The 19,179-nt window shown below is 38.3% G+C and overlaps 1 protein-coding gene and 1 pseudogene across 2 annotated transcripts in view; one reads left to right on the forward strand and one right to left on the reverse strand.

The window, feature by feature from the left end:
• The window catches only part of AP4S1 (adaptor related protein complex 4 subunit sigma 1), a 63,604-nt gene that overhangs the window by 36,447 nt on the left and 7,978 nt on the right, over positions 1-19,179 (reverse strand). The window lies entirely within an intron of this gene.
• LOC120241781 lies at positions 18,203-18,424 on the forward strand (annotated as a pseudogene).

Genomic DNA, 19,179 nt, shown 5'->3' on the forward strand with positions numbered 1-19,179 from the left:
GAGCTGGCTATCCTCTCTTTGAACCCATTACTATATCTTACAAAACTTGTCATCCTGTATAATCATTATTTGATTACACACAGAGCTGCCCTACAAGACCAGTGATTTTCACTTTTTATTGTGACAGTAAGAGCTGTATCTTACATTGTGACCTGGCATATGGGTACATATATATCTGATTCAGATATATATGAAGTTCACCAAACAGTACCTACCCATACTATATGTATTGTAGTCTAGTGATTTCTATGACATTTTATAAGAAATATAGTTTTGAGGTATTTGGGTTACAAAGATATATAGATTTTTCAAAACTTACCAAATGTACATTAAAGATTCATGAATTTGGGAGTGCCTAAGTGGCTCAGTTGGTTAAGCCCCTGACTTCAGCTCAGGTCATGATCTTGCTGTTCCTGGGTTCGAGCCCTGCCTGGGGCTCTGTGTTTATAGCTCAGAGCCTAAAGCCTGCTTTGGATTCTGCGTCTCCCTCTTTCTCTGCCTTTCCCCCTCTTGTGATCTGTCTCTCACTCTCTCAAAACTGAATAAACAGGGGCGCCTGGGTGGCTCAGTCAGTTAAGTGTCTGACTTCGGCTCAGGTCATGAACTCACGGTTCATGGGTTCAAACCCCACGTCGGGCTCTGTGCTGACAGCTAGCTCAGAGCCTGGAGCCTGCTTCAGATTCTGTGTCTCCCTCTCTCTCTCTGACCCTCCCCTGCTCACACTGTCTCTCTCTCTCAGAAGTAAATAAAACATTAAAAAAAAAAAGAAAACAGAAACAAAAAATTAATAAACATTACAAAAATTCGTGCATTTATTATATATACATTTTACATAAAAAGAAACTCTCTAGTTAATGATACTTGTGTATTTGGGAGAAGTATATTGATATCTATAGTTTACTTTGAAATGCACCAAAATAACTAAGATAAATTAGTGATAGATAGATAGATGGCCAGATATATGCTAACATAAGTATAGTTAAAATACTAATGGTAGAATCATGGTGGTGAACATAAACAAATTCACTGTGGAATTCTTTCAACTTTGTTCTGTATTTGAAAACTGCTACAATAAAATGTTGAGGAGAAATGCTAGTTGTGGCCCACTGATTTTTTTAAATTCATAGACTTATTTAGAGCAGTTTTAGATTCATAGAAAGAATTACAAAGACAGTACACAGAGTACCCATATACCCCACATCCAGTTTCCCTTATTAACATCTTATGTTACAATTAATGAATATCAATACAGTACATTACTATTAACTGAAGTCTATACTTTATTCACAGTTCCTTACTTATGCCCCTCTTCTGTTCCAGGACCCTATCTAGGATACCACATTATATTTAATCTTCATGTCTCCTTAGAATTCTCTTGGTTCTGACAGTTTTTCATTTTTTTGGTGACCTTAACAATTTTTAAAAATACTGGTCAAACATGAAACGATGCTCAGCATCCCTCCTCATCAGGGAAATACAAATCAAAACCACACTGAGATACCACCTCACGCCAGTCAGAGTGGCTAAAATGAGCAAATCAGAGAACTCTAGATGCTGGCGAGGATGTGGAGAAACGGGCACCCTCTGACACTGTTGGTGGGAATGTAAACTGGTAAAGCCCCTCTGGAAAAAAAGTGTGGAGGTTCCTCAAAAAATTAACAATAGAACTCCCCTATGACCCAGCAATAGCACTGCTAGGAATTTACCCAAGGGATACAGAAATGCTGAGGCATAGGAGCACATGTACCCCAATGTTCATAGCAGCACTCTCCACAATAGCTAAAACATGGAAAGAGCCTAAGTGTCCATCAACAGATGAATGGATCAAGAAGATGTGGTTTATCTATACCATGGAATACTACATGGCAATGAGAAACAATGAAATCTGGCCATGTGTAGCAACATGGATGGACCTTGAGGGTGTTATGCTGAGCGAAATAAGTCAGGCAGAGAAGGACAAATATCATATGTTTGCACGTATAGGAGGATTAGGAGGAACTTGACGGAGGAACAAGGGGGAGAAGAAGGGGGGAAATGGTGGGGGAAAGGGAGAGAGGCAAACCATGAGAGACTCTTGAATGCTGACAAAAACTGAGGACTGATGGATGTGGGGGGAGGGGGGGATGGGCATGGAGGAGGACACTTGTGGGGATGAGCACTGAGTGTTATGTGGAAACTAATTTGACAATAAACTATTTGTAAAAAAAAAAAAATACTGGTCAAATATTTTATAGAATGTCCTTCTATTGGGATTTGTTTGACATTTTACTCATGATTAGACTGTGGTTATGGGTTTTGGGGAGGAAGACCATAGAGGTAAAGTGATATTTTCATCACAGCAAGTGAAAGGCATGTACTATCAACATGATCTATCACTGTTGATATTGACCTTGGTCACCCAGTAGAAGAAGTTTTTCTCAGGCTTCTCTACTATAACTTTATTCCCTCCTTTCCATACTGTACTCTTTGGAGGGAAGTCATTATATATAGCCTAAATTTAAGGAGTGGAAAGTTATGTCCCATCTCTTTGAGGGAGAAATATCTATGTAAATTATTTGGAATTCTACTGCACAAGAGATCTCTCTATTGCACCTTTATTTATTTATTTATTTAATCACTTATTTGTATCAGTAGAAACTCATGGACATTTTATTTTATACTTTGGGTTATAAACTAATACGACCTACTGATTTTTAATTTCAGAAGCCACTACATACCTATGGCCCAGTTTGAAAAACACTAAACTAGAACATGAACTTGTAGGTAGGTTCCATATTTTATTTCAGATCTTGGCACAGTGCCTAGTATATAGAGAATATCCAATAAATGTTTGTTGAATGAATGAAATAATAATCACGTAAGTATTCAAAAAAAGCAGGCATATCCTGGTACCCCAATTTCTGCCCCAAAGCCTGTCAATTTTCTCAAAGATAAAACCAATGTTTTTACCTTTAGTGTATATCTTTCTAGAGTTTCTATATATTTACATGTAAATATGCATGCAAGTATGGCAACCTTATTTTTTAAACCTAAGTATAAGCAAAGTATATCAAGAGGCTCGCCTAGTGTTTATTCTCTTCTGGTTCCTTTAAGTGAACCAGCTCCTGATGCAAAGCCCTGGCTGGATCCTATAAAAAGTCACTAAAGAGATATGTTTTAGAATTTATCAGGAGCACCTCCTGTTGAATCATTCTAGCTCAGGCTTTCCTGGGTCTCTGTCCTCCTGGATCCAGTGCCTTGGCTCCCATTCTTTCTCTGGCCTTAGTTCTTAATGACCTGGCTTGAAGTCCTGCAATCTTCCAGGACTTGACCTTTGGTATTTGCCCTCTGGCTGCAGCCCCTGAAGCCTTTAGCACCCAGCCCTTGCTCTGTCAACTGGGAGTAAAAGCTACCATACAGAGTGGTGGTGAAAGATTAAATGAGGAAGATAATATAATTCTTGTAAACATTTAATACACTGACTTCTTTCATTTCCTCTCTTATTGTGTATTAAACTAGAAAGAAAATGCTGATAAGATTAAAAGGAAACAGATAGGTGTCTGTATCCATTATTAATGGTCCCTTATATTGTTACACATTTTCTACAGTGTAACCTGATAGAATTTAACCAAAAAAAAAAAAAATCATGAAAATGATTCTACCTTTTAACTCTAGCATTTCAGTCTTGAGAATCTATCCTAAGGTATAATTTAAAATCCATATGCATGAAAATAGTTATAGCAACATTATTTATAATACTGAAAAATGAAACAAGCTCAGATACTACAAACTGAGAACCAAGTATTTTTTAAAACTTTAAGTTTTTATTTACTTCTGAGAGAGAGAGAGAGACAGCATTAGTGGAGGAGGCGCAGAGAGAGAGGGACACACAGAATCTGAAGCAGGCTCCAGGCTCAGAGCAGTCAGCACAAAGCCCGACGCAGGGCTTGAACTCACTAACCCTGAGATCATGACCTGAGCCAAAATCAGACACTTAACTGACTGAGCCACCCAGGTGCCCCAAGAACCAAGTATTAAATGAACATCAACTTGATGTATTTTAACTATTAAAATAAATATGCAGACTTTGCAGAAAAATCAGAACATGAAATTCTATATCCACATGGATTATCATTATGTAGAAGTAAGATCTGAATAAAGACTATAGAGACTAGACAGATGGGGCACCTGGGTGGCTCAGTTGGTTAAGCATCCCACTCTTGATTTTGGCTCAGGTGATGATCTCACAGTTTGTGAGTTCAAGCCTCATATTGGGCTCTGCACTGACAATGTGGAGCCTGCTTGGGATTCCTTCTCTCTTTCTGTCCCTCCTGTGCTCATGCTCTCTCTCTCAAAAAAAGAAAAAAAAGATTATAGAGACTAGATAGAAATCATACAAAAATAAGAAATAACACAAACAAAAAAAAGAATAGACAGATGAATCTTAGAAACATTATGTTAAATGAAAGAAGCCAGTCACAAGGAAAATATATTATATGATTCCATTTATATGAAATGTCCAGAATGGGAAAGTCTCTAAAGATAGTAAGTAGATTAAGGGTTGCCAGGGGATGTGGGTTTGGGATGGGAGGTCTAAGAGGCAGAGGGGTTGTGATGGTTGCACAAATGGGAGTATATAAAAACCATTGAATTTTACACTTTATTTTTTTTTTAATTTTTTAATGTTTTATTTATTTCTAGGAGAGAGAGAGAGAGAGAGAGACAGCATGAGCAGGGGAGGGTCAGAGAGAGAGGGAGTCACAGACTCTGAAACAGGCTCCAGGCTCTGAGAGCAGTCAGCACAGAGCCCGACAAGGGGCTAAAACCCATGAACCACGAGATCATGACCTAAGCGAAAGTCGGATGCTTCACCAACTAAGCCACCCAGGCGCCCCCTACACTTTATTTTTTTTAAGTTTATTTATTTTGAGAGAGAGCGAGCAAGAGAGCATGAGTGTGCGGGAGAGGTGGAGAGAGAGAGGGAAAGAGAGAGAATCCCAAACAGGCTCCACACAGTCAGTGAGGGGCTCAACCCAGGGCTTGACCCCAGGAAGTGGGAGATCATGATCTGAGTCAAAATCAAGAGTTGAATGTTCAATTGATTGGGCCACCCAAGCACCCCTGAATTGTATACTTTAAAAGGGTGAATTTGGGGTGCCTGGGTGGCTCAGTCTGCTAAGCCTCTGACTTCGGCTCAGGTCATGATCTCACGTTCATGGGTTCGAGCCCTGCATTGGGCTCTGTGCTGACAGCTTGGAGCCTGGAGCCTGTGTCTCCCTCTCTCTCTGCCCGTCCCCCTCTCATGCTCTGTCTTTCTCTGTCTCAAAAATAAATTAAAAAATTAAAAAAAATATAAAAGGGTGCATTGTATTGTATGTGAATTATATCTCATAAAGCCTGTTAAAAGAGATAGACCAGACAATCTGGAAGAGGGGGAACAATTTGGATAACAAATAACAGTATTAGATTATTACACAAAGTATAAAATAAGTATATATGAGTACATACTGATAAATACATGATTGAATAAATAAACAGGACAGAAGAATACCAAGTATTCTTGGTATAAATACACATTTTCCCTTGCTATCTGAAAGTAGAATGTTCCTGGGAAACCTTTACTAAGCCAAAACGGTGGTAAAGCAAAGAAGCAATTACTGTTAATTTATATGGGAAAAATTTTGAGCATTCCCAGACACAAAAAAGTTACCTCTTTTAGGTTTTTCTGATGCCTAAGGGATGTAAAAAATAAATCAAGGTAAAGCACAGATACTGAGCAACACAGTTCAAAGCTCTGGTGGCTTGATGCTAGCACGTGGAATGTAGCTGCCAGTGAAGAAGCTGATCAGGCCACTCTCGCTGCTTGAGGTGTGTGCTGCCTCTGTGACTACTCACTGCAACACAAATGCTCAATGCTCTTTTTGCTTTTCACCTTTTTCCATAAATGGGAAATCCTCTTTGGATTTCCTTCAGTTCACAAAAACAGGTACTAATGTAGGTCTTTCATAAGAGCGAGGTCTTAATAATAGAAGGAGATATCTGTATATATGTTGATACTCTCTCCTCCAGGAAGTAGGGCTTAATTTCTCCCATCTAATGGAGTGTGAGCTGGACTTTGTGACTCACTTCCAAAGGACAGCATATGGAAATGGAAAATGGTAACCTCACAGTAGAGAAACCTGGCACACACCACCTTAACCAAGTGATGAAGGCTAACATCATCAGGGATGTCATGTCCCCCTGATATGAGGTGATGAGAAAAGTGCTTCCTTTCTGGTATTCGTCCCCAAACCCACAACCCCATTCTAATCATGTGAAAATACATTAGACAAAACCGAATTAAAGCATATTCTGAAAAATATCTGACCTGTATATCCCCAAACTGTCAAGATCAGGAAAAACAAGGGAAATGTGAGAAACTGTCACAAATTAGAGCAGATTGAGATAATGGTGACCACACACAATGTGGTATCCTGGAACAGAAGAAGGACATTAATAAAAAACTGGTGAGGGGCATCTGCCTGGCTCATTCAGAAAACCATGCAACTCTTGATCTTGGGCAAGATGACAACACACCACAGTGAGCATAGAGATTACTTAAGAATAAGTAAACATATAAACAAACAAACTTTAAAAGTTAGTAATAATACTACCCATGTTGGTTTTTTAGATTTGATAAATATACCAAAGTAATATGAAATGACAACATTAGAGGAGATGGGTCTGGTATTCAGAAATTCTCTCTACTATCTTTGCAACTCTTTTAAATCTAAAGTTATTCCAAATAAAAAGTTTGCTTTTTATTTTTTTTTTAATATTTTTATTTATTTCTAGGAGAGAAAGAGAGAGACAGCGTGAGCAGGGGAGGCTCAGAGAGAGAGGGAGACACGACTCTGAAATAGGCTCCAGGCTCTGAGCTGGCAGTCAGCACAGAGCCCGATGCGGGGCTCGAACCCACGAACCGCAAGATCATGACCTAAGCGAAAGTCGGATGCTTAACCGACTAAGCCACCCAGGCGCCCCAAAAGTTTGCTTTTTAGAAAGCAGAGGGGTGGGGTGCCTGGGTGGCTCAGTCAGGTAAGCATCTGACTTCAGCGCAGGTCATAATCTCACGGTTTGAGGGTCAGAGCCCCGCATTGGGCTTGTGCTGACAGCTCAGAGCCTGGAGTCTGCTTTAGATTCTGTGTCTCCCTATCTCTCTGCCTCTCCCCCACATGCACTCTGCCTCTCTCTCTCAAAAATACATAAACATTACAAAAATTTTTTAAAAATAAAGGAGAGGGGTGCCTGGGTGACTCAGTCAGCTGAGCTGCCAAGTCTTTTTTTTTTTTTTTTTTTTTTTTTTTTTTTTTTTTTTTTTTTTTTTTTTTTTGAGCTGCCAAGTCTTGATTGCAACTCAGGTAATGATCCTAGGGTCATGAGACTGAGCCCTGCATTGGGCTCTGTGGTAAGGTAGGCATGGAGCCTGCTTATGATTATCTTTCTTTGTTTTTCTTTCTCTCTCTCTCTCTTTCCCTTTTCTCCTCTCCTTTGCATGTGCTCTCTCTCTAAAAGAAAATTAAATTTTAAAAAATTTTGGGGGGCACTTGGGTGCTTCAGTTGAGCATTCAACTTCAGCACAGGTCACGATCTCACAGTTGGTGAGTTCGAGCCCTATGTCGGGCTCTGTGCTGACAGCTCGGAGCCTGGAGCCTGCTTCAGATATTGTGTCTCCCCCTCTCTCTGCTTCTTCCCATCTCACCCTCTGACTCTCTCTCTCTCAAAAATAAACATTAAGAAAAAAGAATTTTTTTTAAGGAGACAGGGGGGCCTGGTTGGCTCAGTTGGAAGAGAATGTGACTCTTGATCCTGGCGTCGTGTATTAGAATGAAGAGGGTTTGTTGGTGTGTCTAGGTGTATAAGTCTATGTCATATTGGCTATATTAATTATATTTGCTTATATTGCTTAAATACCTCAATTTTTATCAGCATATTCAAGATATTTAGGTATGAGGTTTATTTTTATTAACAGTCTCAACAATTACACTTCAAGCTTTCCTATTTTCTTTTATCTAAGAGGCATACTAATTTTAATAGTTGAGGGTGTGTTTGTGTGTCAATGTGTATATTCTATAAATGGCTTAGTCTGCTTTTTGGTCAAGCTCTGTTTTGACCTGGTTAACCTCTGAACTCCCAGTAATTCTTCTACCACACATCACCATTTGGGAACTTTCCTTCTTTTCCCCTAGTTCAGGGTTCAGAAAAGTTTTTTTCTGTAAAGGGCCAGGTAGTATTTTAGGCTCTGAGGGTCATATGGTCTCTTTCTCAAGTAGTCACTCTGCTACTGCAGAATGAAAGCAGCCTGTCCGATATAAATAATATGTAAAGAAATGGGTGTAGCTGAGTTCCAAGAAAACTTTATTTATAAAAGCAGTCAGCAACTGGATGTGGTCTGCTGACTGTAGTCTGTTCTGTTATAGACCAGTGCTTATCAAATTTAATGAGCACACAAATCACCTAGGGAGCTTGTTAAAATATAGAATCTGATTTAGTAGGTCTAGAGCAGGAATCATACATGGAGTGGCAAAGCATAGAAGACTCATTATAGTACACACCTACAAGGTCATGAAGTTCACCTTTCTCAGTATCTAGTCAGACCAAATAACATGGACTGAGTGCTTACCAGGTACAAGACAGCAAAGAACAGAGGAAACAGAAACACAGATATGATGATAATTTCTTTAATTTGGTCATAGAAATTAAACCGTAGAATGCTAGATAAGGGTGAAAGCTTTTTTTTTTTTTTTTTAATTAAGTTTATTTATTTTGTGAGAAGGACAGTGGGAGCACGGGAGGTGTGAGAGAGAGAGATATAGAGAGAATCCCAAAAAGGTTCTGTGCTGCCAGCGGGGCTCGAACTCATGAAACCGTGAGATCATGACCTGAGCTGAAACCAAGAGTTGGACACTTAACCGACTGAGCCACCCATGCACTCCGAGGGGCTAAGCTGTCTTGACACGTCACCCCATATGTCCTCAGTTTCATTCAGGTGATCTGCCTAGCTGGTCTCATCCCTCGTAGCTTCAGCTGGTCTCTCTCAAAGTTGTGGATATATTGGAATATAACCACATTTCCAGGAAGCAGACAACCATTCTTTTGTCAAGAATTCACTAGTAGCTGACTAGGACACCTGGGTGGCTTAGTCAGTTAAGCATCCTACTCTTGATTTTGGCTCAGGTCATGATATTATGGTTCATGAGATGGAGTTCCATACTGGGCTCTGCGCTGATAGTGCAGAACCTGCTTGGGATTCTCTCTCTCTCACTCTCTCTCCGCTCCTCTTCCACTCCTCTCTCTCTCAAAATAAATAAATATTAAAAAAAAGAATTTACTAGTAGTTGACTAGAATATTTCATTTAACCTAAAAAAATTACAACAGTGCATCTAGTCCTTTACATTGCAACACACAAAATCAACTCAAAATAGATTAGACCTAAATATAAGAGGTAAAACTATAAAACTTTTAAAAGAAATAGATTTGAGACCAAAAGAAAAATCTGTAATAGAAAAAATTTGATAAATTTGATTTTTTTTAAGTTTATTTATTTTGAGACAGAGAGAGAGAGAGAGAAAGAGCGTGGAGCTCAATCTCACAAACCATGAGATCATGATCTGACCCAAAATCAAGAGTTGGATGCTTAACGGACTGAGCCATCCAGCCCCTGATAATCTGGATTTTATTATACTAGGAAACTTGCACTTCAAAAGATACCATTTAGAAAATGCAAAGTCGGGGCGCCTGGGTGGCTTAGTCGGTTAAGCATCCGACTTTCACTTGGGTCATGATCTCGCGGTTCATGGGTTCGAGCCCCGCGTCGGGCTCTGTGCTGACTGCCAGCTCAGAGCCTGGAGCCTGTTTCAGTCTGTGACTCCCTCTCTCTCTGACCCTCCCCTGCTCACGCTGTCTCTCTCTCTCTCCTAGAAATANCCCTCTCTCTCTGACCCTCCCCTGCTCACGCTGTCTCTCTCTCTCTCCTAGAAATAAATAAAACATTAAAAAAAAAAAAAAAAAAGGAAATGCAAAGTCACAGACTGGGTGAGAAATTACCTGCAAATCATATAACTGATAAAGGACTTGTATTTAGATGAAAGACTCTTTAATAGGAAGACAAGCAACACAAATGAGAAAAAATGGACTATTTGAAAGTACAGGTGAACATAGAGGATGTGCGAATTGCTAATAAGTACATGAAAAAATGTTTGACATCATTAATCCTTAGGAAAATTCAGATTGAAACCGCAACAAGATAGCACTTCACACCTATCTGAGTGGCTCTAATCAGAAAGGGAGAAAATAATGAGGTGCTGGCCAGGATGTAGAGGCACTGGAACCCCAGTGCAGTGCTGATGGGAAAGTAAATGTTATTGTCACTTTGGAAAACAATTTGATAATTTCTTAAAAATTACAACACAAATCTACCATATTATGTAGCCATTCTACTTTTAAGTATAAGCCAATGAGAAATGAAACCATGTCCACAAAAGACCTGCATGTGAATGTTCGTAGAAGCATTATTTGTAATAGCCAAAAAATAGAAACAACTCAAATGTCCACCAGCTAATGAATGAACAAAATGTGGTATGGAAAACCATACCAGCAATGGAAAACTAACCAGCAATAAAAGGGAACAGTATACTTCTTCGACATGCTACTAAATGGATGAACCTTGAAAACATTAAGTGAAAGAAGCAAGATACAAAATACTATCTACTGTATGATTCCATTAATCTGAAACGTCCAGCAAAGGCAAATTTATACAGATAGAAAGCACAGTAGTAGTCAATTAGGGCCAGAAGAGGTTTAGAGGAAAATGGGGATGGGGTTTCTTTTGGGGATGATGAAGATCTTCTAATACAGTATTTACCTGCATGATAATATTTGCACAACTTTGTGAATTTACTAAAAATCTCTGTACATGTGCATTATATAAAGTTCAAAGCTACTATGCAATAATAAGCAGAGAAGGAAGTAATTATACCAAAATGCATTTTGCTTAAATCTGAATGGTAGTAACAGGGGCAAATTTTATTCTCTATCTTTACTTTGCCTTATTTCCCAAGTTTTAAGAGATGTGTTGCTTTCTATGTCATACACAAAAACTCTGTTTAGGAACACTGAGCTGCGTCACATAATTTCTGAAATTATCCAACTGGAAAATAAATGTTTACTCAAAAATAATGAAGCTATTGTTTCATTTATTGTGACATTTCTAAATGCCTTATTTCTTTAAAACATGTACTGTTTTTCAAAGCTGACATGTTGACAGCATCTAATCAGTATGGACTAAACACTGGCAACGTGGAAATACAAACTACTAGATTCTACTTGCCACATCATATCGATTCACTCCACAGGCCTCAAAGTTATCTAGTTGTTTTGGAATGTCTCCATCTTTAAACAAGAGGCAATACTGGTTAGTAGCAGATTTTCATCTAATTTTGATCACCTCCTTCAGAGTCTGTAATATGTTATATATTCTTTCTTTATACACTAAAACAGTTTGTTTCTTTGCTACATATTTAACTAGAATTCTTCAGTGATTCAGTTTTCTCATCTGTCATCTGAGAATAATGACAGCTGCCTCACAGAGTTACTGTGAGAATGAAATGAGAGGAAGGAAATGTACAGCACTCAACAGAGCCCCCCTTTCCCTTCCTTCCTCCTCCTCCCTAGTGTAGGTTAAATATTCTTCCCAGTAGATTCTTGCTACTGCAGTTCTAAGACTACTGAAATTTGACTTCAGGAAACCTGTCCCCCACTCTGCTTTTCTCTCCATCCATTCCCCACCTCCCATCTCTCTCTCTCTCTCTCTCTCTCTCTCTCTAAATCTCTAAATCTCTTTTTTATGATCCAGAATACATGTTCTGTAGTTTCACTGGAGACTTTCCCTTTCTGTTAAATTCCTGGGTCAGTCAAGAAATATTTCAACCACATTGGAGTAATTTGGCATTTAACACATTTACACATGTGCTGCTTTTAAAATTTCATTTTAGGGGCGCCTGGGTGGTTCAGTTCGTTAACTGTCCAACTCTTGATTTTGGCTCAAGTCATGATCTCACAGTTCTTGGGATAGAACTCTGCATTGGGCTCTGCACTTATGGCATGGACCCTCCTTGGGATTCTCTTTTCTTTCTCTCTCTCTCTCTCTCTTTGTGCCCTCCTCCCACCCCTATGCCCCAATTGTGTTCTTTCTCTCTCTTAAAATAAATAAACACTAAAAAAATAAATAGTACTTGGATTTAAAACAGTTAAAACACTTTAAAATGTTAAATTTTGGGGCATCTGTCTGGCTCAGTTAGTACAGCATGCAACTCTTGATCTTGGGATTGTAAAGTTTGAGCCACATGTTGGGTATACAGATTACTTAAAAATAAAATCTTAGGGGCGTCCAGTGCCTCAGATGATTAAGCATCCAACTGTTGATTTCAACTCAGGTCGTGATCTCATGGTTTGTGAGATGGAGCCCTGAGTCGGATGAAAGCAGAGCTTGCCTTGGATTCTGTCTGTCTGTCTGTCTGTCTGTCTCTGCCCCTACCCCATTCACTCTTGCTCTCTCTCTTTCAAAATACATAAATATATATTTTTAATGTTTATTTATATTAGAGAGAGAGAAATAGAGCACAAGCAGGGAAGAGGCAGAGAAAGGGAGACACAGACTCTGAAGCAGGTTCCAGGCTCCAAGTTGTCAGCACCGAGTCCCATGCAGGACTTGAACTCACAAGCTAGGAGATTATGACCTGAGCTGAAGTTAGACCCTTAACCGACTAAGCCACCCAGGTGCCCCAATAAATAAATATTTTAAAACATTAATAATAAATAAATAAAATCTTAAAATAAATAAATAAAATGTTAAATTTCAGTCAAATTCAGGATTTGTGGAAATTCCAAAGCTCCCATTTCTGTAGAAAAATACTTTGAGAATAGATCTTAATACTCTGGACTGTCATTTTTTCTAGAATATATCTGAAAAATGTCTAAAGCTTCATTAGACTCTAAAATCTGTTCTAAAGGCATTTTGATCAAAATGATAAATTGATCAAAAACTCTCATCAACTGCACTTATCGTGGTGAGCACTAGCACTAAGTCTACAAGTCTACAAGTATTATAGAATCACTATGTTGTACACCTAAAACTAATGTAACATTTTCAACTATACTTCAATAATGAAAAATAAATTAAAAAAAAAAACACAACTCATCAAGATACAAGTTCAAGATACAAGTTCAAATAAGTATGGCTATTTGTAACTTTAAAACATACATAAATAAATCAGAGATAACTTAGAAGTTTTACTAAAAAGGATAGGGGATACTGTATTTTTGGAGATGTTCCAGTATCAGACTTTCTATCTTAAATAAGAGGGTGAACTCTAAGGTCTTTAAAGCAACATGATTCAGGCAGGGGGAGAAAAGTCATATTTCAAAAACTGAGATGAGGAATTTGTATACTATAAATAGACCATTACATTGTCGGTTTGAAAGTACTTGTTTTATTTTTATTCATTAGTCATCTGTGTGTGTGTGTGTGTGTGTGTGGAGTGGGGGATGGAGGAATTGAGAATAGACTCCCCATCAGTCATCTGCCAGAGAGGTACTGACTACCAGGTCTGGTGGTGGGGGGAGGTATGTACAGTTTAAAGATACAAACTGATAATGGCTGGAGTTCACATGAGCCTGTTGTTATTGTTGTTGTTATCTTACCTTCTACTCTTCATAGGGTAGAAAAGCTGCTTTGGGGCAAATAAGGAGACTCATGATTCTCATGATTATGACTCAAATAATGGGACTCAACCTTCCCATCACTACACACAATAGAGATAACAATATGTATCTTTTGAAATCTAAGTTTTTTCTCCTAAAATTATCTTTCATTTAGTTTTATGTCGAGGGTAATTTATTTTGAAATTTAAAATAACATTATAATAGGGAATACATTTTATTTTGACAAAACCTGGGCATGTGTTAGGAATAGTGAAGAAATACCCCTATGTGGGTAATCTTATTCTAAATTGTTCAGGGGGTGCCTGGGTGGATCAGTCGGTTAAGCGCCAAGGGTCGACTTGGGCTCAGAGCATGATCTCTGGGTTCATGAGTTCTAGCCCACCACCAGGCCCTGTGCCTTCATCCAGCAGCCCTCTTTAGATCCTTGGTCTCTATCTCTCTCCGCCCCTCCCTCACTTGCGCGTATGCGCACATTCTCTCAAAAGAAATAAACATTAAAAATAATAATAAAATAAATTGTTTTGGTTAAAATTAGCCACAGAAATTAAATATTTGTGCTTATGACTAAAAATATTCATCGAATTTTTGGACTAACAAAGACATCCAGTATCCTTAGTTTTAAAGAAGAGTTACTGCAGAGCAGAGATCTAGAGGTCTCATGGCTGGGATGCTATTCTGATGCTATGATGTGTTGTAAGGAGAAACTCGATAAGATAACTGAGATTACTACATATTACTTCCCATGTCTATGAAATGGTAATTAAGCTCCCCCCTCTAATTGGAAATATTTCAAACCAGTTATTCTGGATTCTAATAAATTTAACTTCTTTCTTTTCTCTTTTCTTGTCTTTCTCTCATTTAAATAGTCTCTACACCCGACATGGGGCTTGAACCCACAATCTTGATTTCAAGAGTTGCATGCTCTACAGATTGAGCCAGACAGGTGCCCCTAAGTTAGACAGATCTTGTTAATTCTTGCTGGGCATCTGATTTCCAATGAAAACTGAAAGCCATACAGACTTTTCTTATACATTTGTCCTTCTTCTGAAGAGTAGTCATCTAATAGCATTGCATTAGGATTTGAACGACAGGCCTGTGAGTGCTCTTAAAGGGTCAAGTGCAATGTTACAGATTTTAAATTCAAATCAAACTAAACAATTTGGAATTAAAATTTGGTTTGCTGATGGTTCCTACAGTTTTGTGTCAAATAAAGAAAACCAAAATGTCACTGGTATGTAAAGAAATTTCACTTAACACAAAATGTATCTCTGAGAAGTTGACTACAAATTGAATTTAAATATAATACTGGAATTATGGAACGTGTTTCTATAAAACAATCATTCCATAATTTATCTCCAACTAATTTGTTTCAATACTGTAAAGTTTTTTTAAATCTAATGTTCACATTGCTTAAGGAATAATTAGTTACTATGTGAATTTTTTCCTAAAAAATATACAAGAAAATCATACTATGAAACTGTAGCTATGTGTTAAAGTTCTTATTTTAAGAACTTCTTTATTAAATAAAGTATGTCCTGAGTAAATCAAATATATCAAAATCTGTATCAATAATTTCAGGGCCTGAAGATATCACTTGGAAAATTATGGCTCCAATAACAAATTCTTTCTGCAGATCATCACTCTGAATAGAAGAAGCAATGAAACCGCAAAAATTACTGCATTAAGTTTCAGTCTGGGAGTCAGTTTACTTACCCAACAGGATCTATCTTTTTCATTAGTGACACAGTCCCAACAAATGAGTAATTAATAGTCCCAATATTTAACGGTGGTTGTGAAAGACCTTCTCATATCTATCCTGAAAGGCAGTATTTACTCTATGGAGTATGATGTGTGAACATGACCCAACAAACTAACTCATGAGGAGAGATAATAGTAGAAAACACTTGCACAGTACTTACTAAATAGCCAGGTGCTGTTTTGAACATTTTACCTACATTCAGTTAATCCTCATAGTAGCATTATGAGTTAGAGACTGTTTTTATCTCTACTTTACAGAGGTGCAAACTTAGTCACTTGCCAAAGGTCATTCAGTAAAATAGTGGAGAAAGGACCCAATGCTGGTTAGTCTGACTCCAGAGACTATGCTCCTATCCACTGCTCTTTACCTCCAGGTTTGCCTCAAGATGCCAGTAATGCAGTGATGGCTGTAATGTGACCAGGGATGCACAATTTCACTCCTCATTTACTAGTGTAAATCTCACTTGGGCCAGTTGTAGTCCCTGGACAAAAGCTTTTACTGGCTAACATGCATATTTTGGCAGTTTCAATCTGATCCTGGAGTATAACACCAAACGTGCAATTCTAACAGATTACTTCCTTTTAGTTGATCTCAACATGGAGCCTAAAATGCCTCAGAAATCATTCAGGCAGATAATGTGCAAATTTAAGACACTAAAACTCATAATACTGTATTTATGATAGCATGCTTAACATTTGTAATTAGACCTAAACTTCCAAAATTCCTATGTCTCATTTGCCCTCTTAGTAAGTTCAGCTAATCTCCCTTTCTACTTCCAATAAATAAAACATACCCAGCAAATGCTGTCCAAGGCAAGTTTGCAGACACGTATCTGAATTTAGTATCATTCTCATTCAGATCAAATGTCAGGGTGAATTCAGGGCTTTTCAGGTGGCCTGCTTGGCTGCCCTTTGCCCAGGAGCACCTTTTGCTTTTCTGAATTTCACAGTAAGGTATAGCAGCATGTTATAGTTCCCATTGAAAATGCAAGTAGGGTATTAAAGTTGTCAGACAAGAGCTGGCCCAACTGTTGCCCAAAGGATATTCATATTTAAATTTATACTCAAGGAAATCTCACAATCCTTGAAGAGCAAAAATGTCTCAAATACTTTAGCAGTAGTCCAATAAAACTATTTCAATAACAGGCTGCAATAAATAACTTTAGGTTAAGTAGCAGGCAAATTAAACTTTAAAATGCCAAGAGTGTACACAGGCAAGGGAGTGGTGATAGAAGCAGAGTAGTCTGGGAGCTCCCAGGATGTCCTCACAAACAACGGTGAGATCAGCAAAGATGAGAAAAACCACACAAGTCTACAGGCAACATCTTTACCAAAAACCAGGTGGAAAACAACCCCTGGAACTCTAGAACACTAATGGGTAGAGTCAAACTACATTTAGCAACAGAAACCGGGTGACCATAGCTGTGCTGGCTGGAGTGGAGGTTTGAAACTGTGGTCTTGTAAGGGTCAAAAGAGCCAAAGAATCCAGAAATCACCAAGTCTTCATCCAAAGGAAGGGGACCCGCTCCCCCATTTGAAGTGAAAGGCCTCTCCCTGTCCTCCCCCCCGCCAAAAAAAGAAATGAGAGCCCCAGGAGTGAATCTAAGAATCACAGTGAGAACTGGGAGAAGGCCTGGCAGGGTCTCTTTTGCCAATGAGTACAAGGAAAGGTCCCATCCAGGTTGCCAAAGGGCAGGAACCACATAGAATAAGCTCTTTTGTAGGACAGATCCCACACTGAGGAGGAACTACTGAGGTGGAACATAATATATCTGTTAAAAGACAACTAGCTAGCTAGCCAGGGCTGACAAAGCTAGATCAAGTTCATCAAGATTAGTGCATTACTAAAATTAAGACAACTAGACATTACTTGCTGCCTGTGTGGTGCAATAGGAAATATACCGACCGCATCCCTAGTGAAGTATTTTGCCAAAAAACCCCATAAAACCTGAATCAAATATAGCCTCTAGATCTATATCTAGTTTATATGGAGGAGAAAGGAATATGCTAAATAATACCGTAAGAACACAAAGAGCCAAATGTGGAAAATTCTATAAGAGAAATAATCTGGTCTCTTCAGCAAAATGGCATGACAATATTGGGGTGAGGGGAAGGCAAATCAAAAATGAGCTAAAGAGATATCAACTAAATGACATATGTGGATTTTGTTAGGATCCTGATTTGAAGTCACCAAGCCTTTTTTTTTTTTTTTGGAAAAGAGAGGAGAGTGTGAGCACGAGCAGGGGAGAGGAGCAAAAAGAGAGAGAGAATCTTAAGCTCCACAGATCTTAAGCAAGCTCAATGCAGAGTTCAATCTCATGACCCTGGGATTATGACCTAAGTCAATGTCAAGGGTCGGTTGCTCAACTGACTGACCTGCCCAAGCAACCTGTGAAGTCATCAACTCTTTAAAAACATTTTTTTCTGACACAATTGGGAGAAATTGAATATGAAGTAGGGATTAGACTATATAAAGAAATTACCATTAACTTTGTAGGTATGACATTGGTATTGTGGTATGTTAAAAAAAAAAAAAAGGCCATAATTTGTTAAAGACACTTAGAGAAGTATATACCAATGAAATAATATGATGTCTGTCTGAGATTTACTTAAATATTTAAAATATTACTGGGCCTGCCTTGGGAGCATGGGGGAGGCCATGAATTCTGTTTCAAGGAATCTTTGAGCTTGTCAAGTAATATCATGAGCAAAGCTCACATTCCCAAGTTGAAAAATTTAGGGTCAAGAAGTTGTAATTGAAATTAAATGGGAGCAGACATGTCCAAGGAATACCGGGGGATTTGAAAGCTTACGAAACTTGTGATAAATGAATGCATCAAGAAGGCAGTTAGTGGGCAACAAAACAATACTGTGAAGGTGGTAATACGAGGAAATGGTATCATCATGTTAGAAGCCTTGGAATGAGTATATACAAAGGCTTATTCACTACAGAAATCAATTGCTTTCACACATCTCCTCTCCAATGAGCCAGTTTTACTATGATATGAAAATTAGGCTGCATATTTTTTGTGAGGGCTGCATATATTTTTATATTAAACTGTTTTATTGAATAAATTTTTGTAATAGTAAAAAAAAAATCCTCAGAAAAAAGGTGTACTAGATGAACTAAGAACAGCAAAATCTTGATAATTGTTGAAAGTGTAGTCATAAGACCTTTTGTCTATTTTTGCATGATTGAAATTTTTCTTTTTTTTAAGATTTGACTTTTGAGTAATCTCTATACCCAACGTGAAGCTCGAACTTACAGCCCTGAGATCGAGTCGCATGTTCTACTGACTGACTGAACCAGTCAGGCATTCCCATGACTGAAATTTTTCAAAATAAAAAGTTAAACAGACAAAATCTATGCACATTATTTAGAATATCTGATTACTATATTAAAACCTATAAAGCAAAAGGAGCAAAAGAGAATAGGATTTATTTTAAAAATGCTCTAAAGAATTCTTCAATCTTTTCTTTGAGGGGTAACATCATGTACTTTAGGGGAGTCTATTAATAGAAAGACAAAATCGCCATTTAAAAATATTTTGTGATCTGGGGCGCCTGGGTGGCTTAGTCGGTTAAGCGTCCGACTTTCGCTTAGGTCATGATCTCTCGGTTCGTGGGTTCGAGCCCCGCGTCGGGCTCTGTGCTGACTGCCAGCTCAGAGCCTGGATCCT

The sequence above is a fragment of the Hyaena hyaena genome, unplaced genomic scaffold (genome assembly GCF_003009895.1).
Source record: "Hyaena hyaena isolate Hyena2069 unplaced genomic scaffold, ASM300989v1 scaffold_291, whole genome shotgun sequence".
NCBI classification, from domain to species: Eukaryota; Metazoa; Chordata; class Mammalia; order Carnivora; family Hyaenidae; genus Hyaena; species Hyaena hyaena.